The sequence below is a fragment of the Elephantulus edwardii genome, unplaced genomic scaffold (genome assembly GCF_000299155.1).
Source record: "Elephantulus edwardii isolate Elephantulus edwardi_28Jun2011 unplaced genomic scaffold, EleEdw1.0 scaffold00032, whole genome shotgun sequence".
NCBI lineage: Eukaryota > Metazoa > Chordata > Mammalia > Macroscelidea > Macroscelididae > Elephantulus > Elephantulus edwardii.
In genome coordinates, this window is record NW_006399782.1 from 626,237 (window position 1) to 645,109 (window position 18,873).

General features: G+C 44.0%; 1 pseudogene; it reads left to right on the forward strand.

The window, feature by feature from the left end:
* Positions 1-13,082: 13,082 nt before the first annotated feature.
* LOC102855999 lies at positions 13,083-13,954 on the forward strand (annotated as a pseudogene).
* The last annotated feature ends 4,919 nt before the right edge of the window (positions 13,955-18,873 follow it).

Genomic DNA, 18,873 nt, shown 5'->3' on the forward strand with positions numbered 1-18,873 from the left:
TGGGTCTCCAGGTAGCAGGTGTTTCCTAGGCCACAAGCCTGCAGTTTATCAGGGTGACCCACCCTATGGACATAGCTCAACAATAGAACTATTTTCTAGCATTGTTCTCACGCACAGATTTGGGTTAGCTTTCTTAACAGCGTCCAAGGACTATGTCTTAAAATAGCCACCTTCCCTCCTTGTCCGTGGGCACCCCTAAGTTTTCAGCTGTGAAGACAGGCTCTTCCCACTCCTGCATGTTTGCCTGCTTGCACCCACATGCATGGCTGCACAGAGAAGCCACACCTCCCTGCCTCAACGGCCCCAGTGACACCCGTCATGGTTCTTAGTTGCACACAATAGACACCAATTCTCACTAACTCCAGCAGAAAAGAGGTTTATTCAAGGATTCCGGGCAGCGTGGAGAATCGCCAGGAAGCCTCCGAGAGTCAGACTTTTTACATAGGTAGAAATAAAACTGCTCACCCTCCAGAAAGATTAATACTACGGGGATTCCTCCAAACCAGAGCAGGGCTTCAGAGCTGAGCTTCCCACAAAACTACAAATATCCGCTTGTGTGTGGATACAGCTTTCCAGAAGACTTCATCCTGGAGAAATGTTGTTGGTGATTTTCCTTGTGGCTGGAGGAGCAATGCACTTCCTGTAACCCTGGCCCACTTCCAGATCCCCTGTGTGCATACCATCTGACACACATCCTACCAAAGACCTGTCTCCTTTGCTCCTCCTCACTTATTTCTTCTCCTGATGCTGTAACCATGCTTACCATGTGCAGCCAGTGGAGCTGCTAGCTCCTGACAGCTGTCCACAGGCCATCCCTCATCCTCCGGCCAGTGTGCCTCCCTACCCCTCACCCCATCTCCTGTCTCCACAGTCTGTCCCACTTACCTGGAAGATGAGTGTGTTGCATCCTGATCCATCGCCTGAAATTCTGCCTCTTTGCCCCATTTCTTTCCCTCATCTAACAAATGGACAAATATTTACCGAGACCCATGACAAGATGGAGCACCACAATGTAGCAGTGGGCGTGAGTATATCAGGAATGCTGAGGACAGCACAGGATAGGGCTGAGTTCAGTTCTGATTTTCATAGGTTCGCTATGAATTATACTCATCTCCACAGCACCTAACAACAACAACATCTATAATGAAGCAGATGCTGAGGGCTGGAATAGTCGATATCTCTGTGGAGAGTCCACACAAAGGGACATGAGCATTAATTAACGTTGCACACAGTCATTCCAGTGATCAATACCATGAAAGGAAGGCTTATTTAACCTTGAATTCTTTAATAAGGGCACCTGGTCTACTCTTGTTGTTGTGTACTGTGAAGTTGGCACAAGCCCATAGCTGAGCTGGCCCGTCCGGCAGGTTTGCAGAGACAGTTAATCACACAGGAGGAGATTGCTTATCTTTCTCCCTTGGAGAAGCTGATGGCCTTGAACTGTGTGCCTTCGAGATTACAGCACAGTATCTTGTCTCTTGGCCACCAATGCTCCCTTGCTCTACTTTAGCAGGGGTCGAAGAAGACTTTTCTGCAAAGGTGATCTTTGAGGTGAGATGTGATGTTGAGTGAGAGGTCGCAAGAGGAAGGGAAGGAACTAAAGAAGAGCACTTAGGTAATGGGTACAGCATGTGAAAGGATCCCAGGAAATGAAAGAAAGCAGTGGGTGTCCCTACTGTGAGGGCGGCAGAGGGATCTGTGAGCTGAGGTGGGGAAGGTTTGCACAGGCCAGGCCTCCAGAGCACTCTTCTAACATAAGAATGATAAAGGACCATTGAAAAAAAATTCAAGGAGCAGCTGGGGCCTGAAGTGTAAGGAACAGATGAAAGATGGCAGAAGTGAACTTTGGTGGAGTCAATGGACTCAAAGCACAGCCGAGATTGTGAGCACAGTGCATGAAGGGACGGCCAAAGTCAGGTTCACCTAACAACTATGACAGAATGGAAAGGGGTGTATGAGGGGCCCAGGCGAGCAGGAGCATGTCTCGGACTCTAGAGGAGTGACCAGGGAACAGAGAGAAGTGAACGGATTCCAGAATTGTTCAGGGAGTAAAAACGACAGGACGTGGCAATGAACAGCATATGAGGGACAAAGAAACTGACGAAGATGAAGGGGACTTTTGTGATTTGTGCAAGCAGGTGGGGGTCTCTGGGTGGTGAAAAAGGTCAATACACTCAAGTCCTAAAGATTGATGGTTTGAAAGCACCCAGATGCTTCTCAGAAGAAAGAATTGACAATCTATTTCCAAAAAACCGGCTACTGAAATTCCTGTGAAGCACAATTTTTCTGATACACATAGGGGTTGCCATGAGCCAGCATCTGCTGAAAAAAAATTTTTTTTTCTGGTTTGCAATCAAGTGTATGGTGTTAGGGGAACATTCATTCCCCACTCTTCATGTTTCCAGGAGGAAGGACTCTTGAGTAGCACTCCTGAGCTCTGTGCCCCTCATTGGCTTCTTATATAATCAATATGTTAATGAGGAGAAACTGGGCTCACAGCCTTCTGGATTTTCCAGTGACCATTACCTATGACAGACAGAGAATGCAGGGCATGTCGTGGACCTAAAAGTTGTTGTGTATACCGCTGAGTTGGAGCTGACCCTCCAGTGGATTTTCAGAGGCAGTAAATCACTCAGGAATTTGTCCATCCTTCTCCCATGGTGTAGCTGGTGGATCTGAACCATGTACTTTTGGGCTGTCAATGCAACTCCTTACCACTAGCTGTTATTGTTGCTGTTAGGTGCCATCCAGTTGAGTTCAATTCATAGCAACCCTTTGAACAACAGACCTGAATATTGTCCTATCCTGTGGCATCCTCACAATCTCTGACACTGTCAAGCCCATTGCTCCAGTCACTGGATCAATCAATTGAGGGTCATCCTCTCCTTCACCATCCCTCCACCTTTCAAAGCATGATATCCCTCTCCAAGGAATAATCTGTACTAGTAACATGGCCCAGAGTTTGTGAAATGAAGCTTCATTACCTTTGACCCCAAGGAGCACTCTGGCTGCACCTTCTCCAAGCATAACTCTTTGCTCTTGTACTCCTCCCCAACACCAGATGCCTGCAATCTAGAGTCACAGATTCAGTTCAGGTTAGCGCGACCAGTTCAAACCACCTGTTACCTTGTGTGAACTCTGACTGCTGAGGTGTCTCTGGGAGAAGTGGAGCCTCCAGCCTTCTGGTCAACAGCTTTGCATGTGGAACATTTAGACCACCTAGGGACTCTGTAACCAGCTCAGTCTGCCCCAAATCATGGTTCTGAGTTAGAAATACAAGAAGGATGTTATTCTTTAACCTCTTCAAATGCCAAAATGTAAAGGCTTCATTTGCTGAGACAGGGAGCATAGAAGGAAAAGTAAGCTGTGAGGGAAAGACCATGAATTCAACTCTGCATTCATTCTATTCCCTGGCCATGTTCATTTCTTAAGTGGGTTTAAATGTCACATTAAGTACATTTGCCCTTGTGCTCCTTTTTACTTGTCTTGAAAGGAGGAGGCTATTAACTCCATTAAAGCAAGAATTTATAAAATTTTGCTTTTTTTGTAGGTCAACCTGTATTTAAGAATCTAAGCCAGGTTCCTCAGAGGGAGGGGGAGCTTGCACCTCATCTTGCGGAACAGTGATAGTCATGGTCGCAGCTACCATAGCACTTAACACATGTTCCATACGATGCTCAGATCATCTCATTTAATCCTTATGAACTCTACCAGAGAAACATTTTTATTATTCCCACTTTACAGATGGAGAAACCAAGGCCCAGAGAGATTAAATGGTAAAACCACTCGGCTATTGACAAGTGAATCTGGGATTCTGAAATACTAAAGAGGAAGATGTGATGTTATGCTGGAACATTTTTAACCCCTATGTGAAAAGAAACACCTTTTGTTTTTCATGGATTCAGCTGAGAGATTCTCAGCACTTGTTTGTCAGAAAGAAATAATCCATCTATTATTAGTCTCAGCTTACTTTTCTCTTTTCTATGCTCATTTTGGAATCTTCATAGTAGCCACCTGAACTCAGAGCCTTCCTTCCTGTCAAGCATTTGCCAGACACCCCCCTCCCCACCTCTACACAGAGACGACCTGTCTGGTAAAGCCTCTCAAATCCAGTCGGAATCATCTGGAAGAGTTTAACAGGCCAGGCAGGAAGGCCAGCCTGGAGTTGAATTAGCCAGGATTTTGCCTGAGGTCTTCATGTCAATTGTGTGAGGCAAACCCACTGCCCGATGTGGAAAACAGACCTCTTCTGGAACTGGAAATGAAATCACTTCGCTTGTCACAAGCTGGTCCCCATTTGCAGCAGGAAGTAACGCTGTTGTAAAATCTCATGTGCCCTAGAGTGCTGCCTTGGAAGCCTTCCCTCCCCCCTCAGCAGGCCTTGTCTCAGGAGTGGAAGGAGAAGGGAAGGCATTGCATGGGGGTGAGGTGAGACTGAGAGTGGGAGGTAGGAGGAACTGGGCAAATAGGGCTGAAGGCCTGGGTGTGGTTCCACACCCTGGCCCTTTCAGCACCTCTCTAAGGACTCTGTCTTCCCAGAGCCTCTGATAGAAGGAGGATGCAAACTATATCAACAACCTCCTGGAGTCCCTGGGAGAGTAAGTGACTTAAGATGTGTACCTTGCTAGTTATAAAACAGGTAATTCAAATCCACCCCAGGACCCTAGTCAGAAATACAGGCAATCTCCTCCCATGCAATTTTCAGTTTCTGAAAACTTCCCAGAGGGTTAGCTTTGGGTCGATTCTGACTCAACAGCAATGATGGTGATGGGACGATGATGGTGATTGTCATCATTATCATCACGCAATACGTAAGTGCCAGTCTCACATTTTTAGAATGAAACCAGATAACTGCATGTATTATTACTACTATTAACACTTTATTCAGACATCATTGAAGTAACCTCATTTCTAAAACTTAACATTTCCTAAGCAATATAAAACCATTTGCTGTGGAGTTGATTTATTCCAATTACTAGCGACCCTACAGGCTGGAATAGAACTGCCCCCTAGATTTTCTGAGATGGAAAATCTTCAGTGAAGCCCGACTGCCACATCTTTTTCCCATGGAGCAACTAGTGTGTTCACGGTACTCAAGCACTTAGTCCTTGTGTCATAAATGCTCCTCTGCTAGGCAATAGCCCCTACCCACTGCCATCAAGTAAGTTGTGGCTCCATGTGCCTTCAGCCCCTGCAGCTGGCTCCCCAGCATGGAAATCAAAAGAGGAGTTTTACTGGGAAAATCTGCTGTCAAGCGTGCTAAAGAGCAATGATATTCGTTTAGAGACTAAGGTGCACCCGATCTAAGCCTTGGTCTTCTCAATTACTTGCTATTCATCTGAGGGTTGAACAGTGACTAAGAATGACAGAAGAATTGATGCCTTTGAATAGTGGTGCTGGAGGAAAGGGTTGAACATACCATGGACTGCCAAGAGAATAAACAGGTCTGTCCCGGAGAGAGGGAAACCAGTTTGCTGGATTTGTGGCATGGATCTGGAAGCTCTGTCTCGTATACTTTGAGCATGTTGCCAGGAGGGATTGGTCCTTGGAGAAGGACATCATGTTTAGAAGAGTAGAGGGACCACGTGAGTGAAGAAGACCCTGCATGAGATGGATTGACACCGTGATTGTGGCAATGGAGTCAGGTGTGTTAGAGATGAGGAGGTTGGCTCAGGACAAGGTTCAGAGTTGTTTATAGAGTTGCTATGGGTTGTAGTTGAATGGACAGCACATAACAACAACAACAAGAGCATCAAGTTGGCTCTGTTTACAGTATCCATCCGCCAGGTGTCTAAGATTTTAAATCTTACTAGAAAGAGACTGCTCATCTTTCTTCCTCAGAGCCACTCATGGATTCTAACCTCTGGAGACTCACAGCCTTTTGGTCAGCAGCAAACACACTAGTTATGCACCAGAACTCTTTTCATCACACAATAATATCTTGGAACTTTCTCTTATGAGAGAGAGTCCGTGGAGAGTTGCATGCTAACCAAAGGGCCTCTCTGGGGGTTAGAGTCTGTCAGGCGCAACTCAGGAGAAAGGTAGACAATCTCTTCTTGAGCCATTTACAGCTTGTGAAACCCAGTGGAGGGTCAGTTAGGAATTGGCTCCAATTCTAGGTCAATGAGTTTGTGTTCATCTTGGAAATCACGGGTCTGACAGTGGAGTTGCAGTTTTAAGGCACATCATCGTAAATGACCACCATCACGATCAAGTCGGTTCCAGAGTGACTCTGTTTGTGGAAGGATGGAACCGTGCTGTTGTTCAACCACTGACCTTTCAGAAGTAGGTTGCCAGGCTTTTCTTCCAAGGTCCCGCTAGGTGAGCTGCATTCACCAGCTTCTTGGTTATCAGATAAGTCTGTTCTCTGTTTAAAGCACTGGAGGACTCCACTACACCAAACACAGACCTGTTAAAATAAATAGGTTCACCTTGAAGCACTAAATAATTTTGTACATGACCAGATGTCCCTAAGGAGCTCTGGTAGCCTAATGGTAAGAAACTACACTGCAATTGTGAAGGCACGCGGTTCGAATCCACTAGCTTCTCTGCGGCAGAAGGATGGGCTGTCTCCTCTGGTGCGATTAACAGCCTCGGAAAACCCTCCAGAGTCTTAGTTATGGATCAGGTCCAGCTCGATGATACACAGCAACAAGCAGATGTGCCACTGTGCTTTGAGGAGCACCACTTGGCCGTGGAGTCGATTCCAACACTAAGCTGGGATAGACCTGCCCCATAGGGTTTCTGAGAATGAAGATCTTTATGGACACAGACCGCAACATCTTTCTCCCATGGGGCTGTTAATGGATTTGCCACAATCGAGTGCTCAGTACTGTGTCACCAGGGCTCCTCTGCTAAGCCCTTGTGCATCTGTAGCTTCCCATCTGCAAGGTGTGATGAGAGAGCAAAACAAATCTACTCCCAGCACTGTGGGCATCGTGACATGGCTTGTGAAGGTGAAGGTGCTCGATTGTGCCCTCTGTGCTACAGGGGCTTCCTGTCAGAGGCACGGCCCATGCAGCCCCACTGCCATGTCCAGATTCCCTGAAGCCTTCGTTTTCCAGAGACTTCAGTGGTTCACCTTACGTTTGCAAAAAGAACAGCTCACAGTAAGCTTCCCTCACCCCGCCTTCACCTCTTTGCTTGGAATTCCTTGGGCTACCCCTCAGGTATCACTTTTCCCACGTGTTTCCTTCCCCCAGGCTACAACAGTCCCCAAAACCTATTTTAATCCTTCCTTCCCATCCAGCACCCTCCTCCCTCTCATTTTTGTCATCTTGATTCACTGTGGGTGTCAGGCCTGGTTGCTATGCTTAGGGGAAGATGCCTCAGTCTGGGGACCCTCCAAACCTCGAAGCACCCCAGGCAGCCTGCCACAGGGCTCAGGAAGCAAAGCCCAGACTTTATCTGCCCTGACTGTGGGCTTCCTCCTTCTTCGCCTGCCTGTGCATCTCAGGTGTCCAGAAAACACCCTCTTTATGGGCCTGACCAGTGACATAGCTGCCCAAATTCTGCTTTTTCTTTCTGTGTGATGGACGACTCTTTAGCAGTTGCTCAAAGCTGGGCCTTCTCCCACTTCTCCATTTGGGCAAACAGGGCATATCCCCAGAAGAGGCCTTGGGGAGTGTGACAATTCTTTCAGAAGGCTGAGGCCTGGGCACAGAGTGCTGGGGGCTGAGGAGAAGATGGGAATGGAGTTCTCAGCGTGACCTCTGGGATGCTTTGCATTTCTCTGGCCCTGCCCCACCCAGCCAACTCTGAGGGTTCCACAGACTCCCGTTTAGAAGGCCTTGCCCTGCCTGTGCAGTGAGGCCGCAGCGAAGGGCCGACCCCACCAAACATAGGAAAAAAGGCAAGAAGTTGGGCATAAACTTTAGAAAACTGATGACTATGCTATTCCTTTTATTTCCTGGGAGATAGAAAAAGAAATGCATATGAAGCAAACCCGGAACTCCTTCCCACAGAGTGTGGAGGAGGAATGGAGTGGTTTGGGTTATTATACAACTTTCCTGTTCACCTGACCTGGTGCTGTGAAAATGTAAAAGATAGTCCATCAAGTTTGAGTTTTGTCTTTCAAACCATTCAGGGACTATGAAGGTCAAGAGTCCAAGTGGCTCCTTTGTGGAGTGAGGGAATAGTTGTTTTTGTTGTTCTGTGCCATGTAGTTGTCTGTGACTCACAGTGACCCCTACCTACAACAATAGCTCTGAAGCCTGTCCTGTCCTGGGCCAATCTCGCTGACTCTGACACACCACTCCCATTACGCCAGTTACTGTCTCAATCCATTTCATCCAAGGTCTTCCTCACCTGTCCCTCCACCCTCCAAGCATGATGTCCTTCTCCAAGGACAGGTCCCTCTTGACCACGTGCCCAAAGTAAGTGAGATGGAGCTTCAAAATTCCTGCCTCCCAGGAGAAACTTGGTTTCATCCTCTCCAAGAGACCTGTTTGTTTTCTTGGCAGCCCAGGGTATGTTCAAAATCTTCTCCAGCACCACAACTCAAAGGCATCAATTCTTCTTCTGTCCTCCTTAGTCCATTGTCCAGCTTTCTGATGCATAGCAAATAATTGTGAAGGTAAATAGAAATGTTGAAAGAAACAGCTAACATAGTTGAGAGAATTGAAAAAGTAAGGAAAAAAGACAGGAGAGCCAGCTTATAAGATCTAAGAAGTAGGAAAGGATGGGAACAAAACTCAGAGGAAGCTGCGTACACGCACCCACACGTTCCAGCACTCTGGCTTGTGCACACTCACTGGCACACACCGTACTAAGCATTTGTTAAAAACATAAACTGATTTATGAGAAACATCAAGGACCTGTTGTTGAAAATAAGTTATCCTAGAAACCCTGAACTGAGATGTCTTTCAGAAGACGAACAAGACTGGATGAAACTGAATCAAACGCAGGGTTATCTGACCAAGCAGTGACCTAAAATGTGCTTCAAAGCAGGGAAAAGGATTTAAACTAGAGGCCAGAGTGAACTTCCATGTGCACCAGCATCCCATAGTGAATCTTGTCACCATCTCCCAGACTCCCTTGTACCAAGGTCCATCTAGGGGTTGTGTGCATGCAATCAAGTGAGGAAAGAGAGTTGTAGCCATCCAACTGAAATTACGTAAACACCGTACCTCCCTTTACTCCTGAAAAGCACCTCTTCCTATTAGAACGATCCCCAGGAAAGCTCTGAGTATTTGCTGCTAAGAGAGGCATGCTTTCACTCCTCCCATGCCCTGCATGTTTTCCTCCTGCAGTCTTATTCTCTGAGAACTGTTGGAGAACTCTTTTCATAGGGAGTTGTGCTGCTAAACTCCTTCTGTGTCATTCACAGCCTTTGAAAACCCACCAGAAGATCAGCTATGAGTAGTTCCAACTCAACGGCAATAGTTGTTTTGCTGTTGTTCTTATTCTCTAATAAATCTATATCTTTGCTTTTGCAAAGTTATCTGACTTTCAGGTCACCATTCAAAACCATTATCCAGCAACAGTGCTGTAATGGTGGAATCCTCAGGCCCAGGAAGCCCTAGGTGCTTGGAGCTAAAAGCCTGAAGGCTATTCTGCCCCCTTATTCTTCTGCATTTCCCCTACTCCCCCTATTCCAGACTTCGTTAAGCCATCATTTCAACTCCCAGACCCTACCTTGTGTCCTCAGCACTCAGGATCAGTCTCCAGGCAGTCAGCCTCCTTGAATTATGTTTGGTCCGGGCTAGAAGTGGAGTGAAAGCTCGTGGGAGAAGCAGGTGGCTCTCACAAAACAAGTTGACCATCTGTTCTGCAGGCTGGGTTCCTTTTGGTGGATCCCCTGGGTGTTGAGAAGCTTCTAGAGTCTCTCCTTCTTCCCCTTGAATGATCCCGGCTTTGATTTGTTGTTATTATTATGTTCCATCAAGTTGGAACTGACCCATAGCTGACCCTCCAGCAGGTTTTCAGACGCAGTTAGTTGCATAGGAGGAGACTGCACCTCCTTCTCCCTTGAAGCAACTGTTAGATTCAAACTACATGACTTTGGGATTGAAACGTAGCTTGCCACTAGGCCACCAGAGCTAGACCCCAGGAAGAGACTAGGGCATAAAGTGGGTGTGTGTGTGTTTGTTTTTGTTAGCTGCTGTTCAGTATACCCCAACTTCCTGCTGTGTACGATGGAACAAAATGCTTCCTTGTCCAGGTGGAAGGCCAGCATCAACTGCAGATGACTGGACTATTGTGGTCTCTAGGGTTGGGCCACTATGAGTCTCAGGAGACTCGATGGCACATAACAACAGCAATAACAACAGGATTTTTATTACCTGATTTGGGGAAACATATATCCAGGTCTTTGTTTGTAGTCTGCCTTAGTCTGAAAGCTTCGTGGAAATCTGCTTCTCATCATAGCAACCACAAGCCTCCAACGACAAAGGACAGGCGGTAGCTGTGTGTGAAGTGCATTGGCTGAGAATCAAATCCCAGGTCTCTAGCTGGAAAGGCAAGAATTCAGTCACTGAGCCACCAGTGGCTAATCGGGTGGGAGTAGCTGTAGTTTGCACTCAACACAACACATAGCAATTCCAACTTGTAGTGACGTAATGGTGAATGTCCTGTGTCAGCCTGATTAGGTTATGACTCTCGGTATTTTGCAAGCATTGACTGATTGCTTGTCCATAATGTACACCCAGTCCTCACTGACGTGGTCAGGTTCTAAAAACTGAGTCGTGATGTGACAAAATTGAGACTGACTACATCGTTACGTGTAGCACTGGTGCCTTAACAGTAAGAAATTGCACTCCCAATGCACAGGAATACAGTTCAAATCCACCAGCTACTCCATGTGAGAAAGATGGGCAATCTCGTCCCGTGCAATTTACTGTCTCTAAAAACCCACTAGAGGGTGAGTGATGGGTTGGTTTCAGCTCAACAGTACACCACAACATTGACATCATTATGTAACTGCCAAGTGATATAATTTATGCAACCAGGGTGTTCCTTGGAGGCGAAGTCGAGAAAACTTTGCCTGACATACTTTGGGCATGTTGTCAGGAAGTGTTAGTACTTGGAAAAATATATCATATTTGAAAAAAGAGTGTTGGCAAAAGAGAAGAAGACTCTCAATGAATTGACATGCTGACTGCAACAATGGGTTCAATTACACATGGCAGAAATTGCGAGGATAGTGCAGGATAGGTCAGAGCTTTGATCTTCTATTTAAAAGGGTTGTTGTTGTTGTTGTTGTTGACTGCCTTCGAGTGGAGCACAACTCATAGAGACCCTATGAACAAAAGGCCTGAAGCCCCTCTACAACTATCGACATTTATCAAAGTTCATAGAATTTCTGGAGGCATGTTGTTTAGGAAGTGGATGCCACTACTGCTTCCAAACCTGTCATAGTATGTTATTATTGATTTGCCTGTGATGCATAGCGACCCTATGTGCCGCAGATCTGAACCCTTCCCTGCCCTAAGCCAGTCTCACTAATTCTGACACACCAACCTCCATTGCCCCAGTTACTGTATCAAACCTCTCATCTGGAGTTTCCCTCTCCTGCACTGTCCATCCACCCTTCCAAGCATGATATCCTTCTCCAAGGACCAATCTTTCCTGACCACATGCCCAAAGTAAGTGAGACGGAGCTTCAAAATCCTAGCCTCCCAGGAGAAACTTGGTTTCACCCTCTCCAAGACAGACCTATTTGTTTTCTTGGCAGTCTGTGGTATGTTCAAGACTCTTCTCCAGCACCACAACTCGAAGGAATCTGTTCTTCTTCTGTCATCCTTAGTCATTGTCCAACTCTCTGAAGCATAACAAGTAACTGAGAAAGCCATGGCCTGGATTAAGCATACCTTTGTATCTAGACTGACATCATTGCTCTTCAGAACTCTGGAGAGGTCCATGACAGTAGATTTTCCCAATGTAATTTGTCTTTTGATTTTCTGACTGCTGGTATTAAGAGTGTTGATTGAGAATCTAAGGAAGATGTAATTGCTAACAACTTCAATTTCTTCTCTATTATGGTATTGCCAATTGACCCAGTGGTGAGAATCTTTGTCTTCTTGACGTTGAGCTTTAATCCATAATGAAGACTACAATCCTTGACCTTTTGCAGCAAGTGCTTCAGTTCTTCTTCAGTGTCAGCAAGCAAGGTTGTGTCATTTGCATATCATAGGTTGTTAATGAATCTTCCTCCAATCGATGTCACACTCCTCCTCATAAAGCCCTATTTCCAGAATGATCTGTTCTGCATACAGATTGAAAATGTATGGGCATAACATTCATCCCTGACACACTCCTTTCTTGATTTCGAGCCATGCAGTGTTTCCTTGCTCTATTCTGAGGACTGCTTCTTGGTCCAAGTATAGGTTTTATATAAACATAATCAAGTGCTCTGAGATTCCCATTTTCCTCAAGATTAGCCACAATTTATTGTGATCCACACAGTAAAATGCCTTTGCATAGTCAATGAAACACAGATAGGCATGCGCTCAAAGGGTTGCTATGAGTTATAGTCAACTTGAAGGCACCTAATAACAACATAGCTGTCAAATTTCATCATTGCATAACTATCAAACTACATCATTATATAACTGTCAAACCACTGAGAATCATGATCTAGCCAACTTGACATATAGGCATAATAATCACAGCCAGTGCTGCTCTCATTCACACTGCTGCATTCCTTGCGCCCTGACAGATGTCATTAAAGAAATAGTTGTATTGTTGTTGTTTGGGGCCATACAGCCAACTCCATGGATGGATTGATCACTCTTCATAACATACCCAAGATATGTGAGACAAAGTCTTGTCATCCTTACTTCTAAGGAACACTCTTGGCTGATTTCTTCCAAGACGGATTTGTTCCTTCTTTTAGCTATATTCATTATTAATGGAATATTCATATCCATGAGGCCATCAGAGCTCCCTAGCTGACAAGTAGGAGTGGTCATTGGTGTAAGTGGATATCCTAGTACCAAGAAGAAGCAAAAGAAAATGTGCACAGTTACAATGTCTGTTTTGATTGTTTACACATGCTGGAAAATGATGCAGAAGTGGGAAATGTGCAAGAAGTCTATGACCCATTGCCAACACTCAAGAGAAAAGGCACTGGAAATATTAGAATGGTCTTTTGGTTAACTGTACATGCTTCTCAAGTCTCCTTGGAAATAATACCTTACAAAAAGTTCACACTTGTCAAAATGTGATTGCTACATGCAGAATGTGAAGTAAGACAAAAAAAATTTACTATTAGCCCAAAAGAGCTTTGGGAACTTCCATAGGCATGTGTCCAAAGAACAAGTTGTTTAAAGGCTACATAGAATTAGAGTTATAGCTCTAAGAATTTGACAGATATTAGCAGCATTATGAAATGTTACCCTTGTTTGGGCCCCCAGATTTTGCATCTTGGATTAAATTTGCAGAATTAGAGATATTCCTTGTTAAGGTAGAGTGAGCCCAGGCCATCTCTTTGGAACATGCAGAGGAGCTTTGGAAATCATATATTAATTTTGAAATTGAGTAGAAAGAAGTGGAAAGAGCACAAAATCTTTACTGATGATTGCTTCAATGGATGCAACATGTCACATATAGATCAGTTTTTCTCAGTTTGGGTTGTCTTTAGGGGTAAAAGGAAAGTTGGCTAAATACAAATATATTTATGAAGGAGCTAAAAAACCATGGAAAACTGGAAAGAAAAGGAAGAGAAGCTCATGTTGCTAGAATCCTGGCAAAGTTTTGAAGATAAATTTGAAACCATGTCTGATAAGGAGAGTGTGGGCAAAGCTGTGACAGAGAAAGTCAAGAAAAGAAGAAAGGTTCAGTCTAATAATGTGTCTGATGCAGGCTGGGAAGAATCCTGTGAATACATCTTTCCAGAATTGCAGCCAACAGACCCAACCTCAGGCTCCCGGCTGTGGCCAAACTTTGAGAGAAATAACAATAGGATAAAGAAGCTGCTGAGCAAGAGCCAGACAAGGATATTGGTGAGAGTTAATCCTAACTTATTAAAAACATTGATAAGTGCTTTGTTTTTATAAGTTGATATGGAGGAAGTGATGGACAATAATGAAAATAATGAAGTGGACAGCAAAAGGGAAAAGAGCAGAGTTCTATGAAAATGAACTCATGTACCACAGGCATCAAACCCACTCATGGTCATGTAGTAAAGAAAGAAGACACAGTGTCAAATGTCAGACAAACCATCCCAAGTCAAGAAGGCTGAAAAAAAGGAAGAGTGGCTCAAGAAAGACCATGTGGAGCCTCAGTACCTCCAGTAAGGAAGAGCCAGAAGTAGAGCGTATGAATGAATTTCTGTTCGCTAAAGCCACCCACTTGTGCGATCTTTCTATGATAGTAGCACTAGATAACCTAGAAAGCAATCCTAAAGGAAAAAGTAGAACTTCTCCATATGATTTCTTAGGCTGGAATATTTTCTAAATCAGGCCATCAGGCCTTTCCCCCTCAGAGTGGATGGTGGTTTCAAACTATCAATCTTTCAGTTAGCAGTTCTATCTTACTTGGTTCCACAATCAACATCCAGGGCAATAATAGAGAATCAAAATATCTATTGCATTGGGGAAAATCTGCAATTAAGGACATCTCCAAAGTGCTAAAGAGCAATGATGTCAGTTGAATGACTGAAGTGTGCCTGATATAAGCCATAATCTTTTCAATTACTTGCTATGCATCTGAACAGTGAATGAGATGACAAAGAATAGATGCCTTTGAGCTGTGAGGTTGGAGGAGAGTAATGAATACCCCATGGACTGCCAAAAGAGCCAACAATCTGAGAAAGTGTAACCAGAGTACTCCTTTGAGGCAAAGCTAGTGAAACTTCCTCTCACCTACTTTGGGCATCTTGTCAGGAGGGACATGAAAAGGATCCATGCTGGGAAAGGTAGAGGGTCAGTGAAACAGAGGAAGACCCCCAATAAAATGGATTAACACACTAACAATGGGCTGGAGCATATCAGAGATGGTGTGGATGGTGCAGAATAGGACAAGATTCAGACCTCTTGTTCATAGGACTTAATGGCACCTAACAACCATATCCTCTACATAAGGATTTCTGGTGGTGTAGTACATAGTGTATTGAACTGCTAAACAAAAGGTCGGTGGTCAGAATCTATCAGCTGCCCCCCATCAGAGAAAAATGGGCAATTTCCTCCTGTAAAGATTTACAATCTTGGAAACCTGGAGGAACATCAGAGTCTCTTTAATGACAGCTGGTGGGCCCACAGATATACTTCATTATTTTATTAAATTGCTAAATTCTATCTTTTCATGGCACATACTTTGTTGTCCTGGCAGTGGGTACTCCTACAGAGGATACTCTTAAATTATTATTCCTGCTTGCGGAATTCTGGGGGAAATTAGCTTCTGGAACAGTGAAAAACCGCTGCCAGAGTCCTAACAACCCTTCAATGGGCTTCTGAGGCTGTGAATCTTTACAGGCGGATATTACCTGTTGTTCTCCTCTGGAGCAGTTGATGAAGTGCTACCTGTTCAGCTGTGACCTGATACATTATAAACTACTCCCACCCACTGCGATCCTTGAAGACATCTCGGAGCAAAGTCCTCACCCTTGAAATACTCCCCAGCATATGTCTCTGGTAACCTCATTTGGTAAAGTGGACAGGTGCTAACACAGGGATATTCACACACACAAAAAAAGAGACTAGCAGGTTTGTAATTAGGAAAGGTGTGTGTCAGGGCTGTATCCTTTCTCCGGTTTACCTATTTAATCTATATGCTGAGCAACTTATTGAAGAATCTGGATTCTGAGAAAAATGTGGTATCAGGATTGGGAGAAAACTTATCATCAATAACCTTCTTTATGCAGATGACACAACATTGCTTGCTGAAAGTGAAGAGGACTCAAAACACTTGCTGCAGAATGTTAAGCACCACAGACTTCAATATGGATTGCATTTCAACATCAAGAAAACAAAAATCCTCACCACTGGACTAATAGGTAACATCAGGAGAAAGGATTGAGACTGTCAATGACTTCGTTTTACTTGAATCCACAATCAATACACTTGGTACCAGCTGCCAGGAGATTCAGAAATGCATTGCACTGGGAAACTCTGTAGTCAGGTATATCTCCAAATTATTGAAGAGCAATGATGTCAATTTGAGGACAAAGGTGCACCTGATTCAGACCATGGTCTTTTCAGTCACTTGCATCTGAGAGTTGGACAACGAATAAGGATGACAGCAGAAGAATTGGTGCCCTTGAACTGTGGCATTGAAGAAGAGTACTGAATGTTTCATGGACTTTCAAAAGAACAAACAAATATATCTTGGAGAAGGTGCAGCCAGGGTGTTCCTTGGGGACAAAGATGATGAAGCTTCTTCTCACATACTTTGGGTATACTGTGAGGAGAGGTTATTCCTTCAAGAGGGATATCATACTTGGAAAAGTGGAGAGGCAGTCAAAGAAAGGAAGAACCTCAATCAGGTGGGTTGACACAGTAACAATGGCATTGAATTTAAGTGTGTCAGAAATTGTGAGGATAACACAGGATAGGACAGTGTTAAGATTGAGTGTTCCTAGGGTCGCTATGAGTCTTACTCAACTCAATGGTATCTAACAACAATAGTTATTAAATCAAACTATAGCCTAAGTGCTAGGCCCTATGTTTGATATAAGGACTCAAAAAGAAATATAAAAGTCACTTCTTGGGGGAAAAAGGCATTAAAAAATATGTTGATTGGAAGTCAACAAAAGAGAAGATGCTAAATATCACTCTCCATGAGGAGATTCAGACTAGATTAGCAAGGTGGTAACATGTCTCGTTGCATCAAATGGGCAAAATGAAAAATGTGATAATATTTTTTACTGATAATATGCTATACTGTCAAGAATCCTAGGACAAGTGGAAACTCATAAAGTTGATAAAAACATAGTAGTAATAACTGTCCAAAATTAAGATTGCCTTTTCTTCAACCTCCCAGTTTCACAAATGCTCAAACATGCACATATAATACATATATGAACACGTGAAAAGACTATTGACTTGTTATTTAAAGTTCCCATGAACACTGAGCTCAGGGAAAATTCCTGAGAATCTCTGGTTACAATGTTTTCATAAAATGACTAATAGATGAGGTAGGTTTAATGTGTAATTTTGTTTAAAGACACTTTGTTTAATATACAAGTATGTACTGAAAAAGAGTAATAATTTCTCTCCTTGACAAATCCCAGTCCAGGTTACTTTTACTCAAAAACACTTGAAAGTTCCCTTAAATCTAGTTTCTCTCTCTCCAACCTGATCAATGACAGTCAGCATATGATCAGATGGGTGCAGGCGTGGGTAAGGACTAGAGATTGCCACCTCTTATTACTTATGATGTTGTGTGCTCAGATTTTTAACAGGGGGTGGAGGGGGGCATGTCTGCCTATCTTTTTATATTTTCATCCACACCTGTTTGGGCTTTTTGCTTCTCAGCTAAATTCCCAAGGTGGAGAAGTGTGTTTATTCATTTAAATTGCTTTCTGCTGGGAATCTGCTCAGCCAAACACCTGGACCGTATTTTCAAAATGATGATGTTGTTGTTGACAAAAGCTTGATAACTCAGTAACGAGATAATGTGTCCTATTTTTAAAAGAAAAAGGGCTAAAGCCTAAGTAAGGCTGCAGACAGAATTCAGAAGTTTCTCTCAAGAAAATGGCAAAAGGAAAAGAATTGCCAGCAGCCCTCCTCCTGAAGTCTAGCCTGCATTTGGCACTGTTCTGGCTTCTGCCAGAATGCACAGCATCCTACAAAGCCTCATCTCATCTTTGTTTTCTGGTATGCCTACCTGCAGCCTTCCTGCCGCCTGGACAGGCCAGGACTCCCTCTGTATGTCACTCTGAGCCACCCAAACCCATGCAGTATGTCATGAGTCTCACTAAACTCAGCACCATTGGCCTCAGTGTTCACCCAGTAACTCATGTAGAAGTGGCAGGATGTTGTTCTATGCCTATTTGAAAATCCTCTTGCAAAACAACAATGCAGTTGAAAAATGAGTGTTGCTTCCAAAGCTCAAACCCCACAAAAACCCAAATCAATTTCTAGTAAGTAGTCTAACTCATGGCAACTCTGTGTGTGTCAAGGCAGAACACCACAGGGTTTTTAACAGCTGATAGTGTCTAAGTAGGGAGCACTGGTGACTTAGTGGTTAGGAGTTTCATTGCCAACATAAAGGAATGTGGTTAAGTCCACCAGCTACTCTGTGAGAGAAAGAAAGGCAATCTCCCCCCGTGCGATTTATTGCCTCTGAAAACCTGCTGGAAGGTCAGCTGGGAGTCATTTCCAACTTGATGGCACACAACAGCAACAACAAGTTTGTAAATATATCATCAAGCATTTTTTCTGAAGTACTTCTAGATGGAGCCCAAGCAACAGCTTCTAGGTTAGTAGCTGACTGTGTTAAGCATTTGTACGCTCATGGACTCCCAGTGCTCTAGTCATCTCTAGGGGACTATGGGACTTGAAAGAAACCCCAAAACACATATTAGTCATGGTGGTTTTCGGAAGCAGGAGCTGAAAAGCTGGGGACAATGGAGGAGACTCACTTTTCACTAACTACCACTTTGTACTAATTGAATCTAAATTTGTTTAGAAGATTAGAGACTACAGCCCTCAATATGGATGACCCCTCAACACCCAGAAAGCAAACCCTGTTACAACTGGCCCAATTGGGAACATCATAATAGATGGAGAAAAGATGGAAGTTGTAAAAGATTTCATCTTACTTAGATTTATGATCAATACCCAAGAAAACATTCATCAAAGTGTATTGTCAGGTAAATCTGCTCCAAGGACCTCTTTAAAGTGCTAAAGAGCAAGGATGTCACATTAAAGACTAAGGTGTACCTGTTCCAAGCAATGATCTTTTCAGTTATTTCATATGGATCTGAAAATT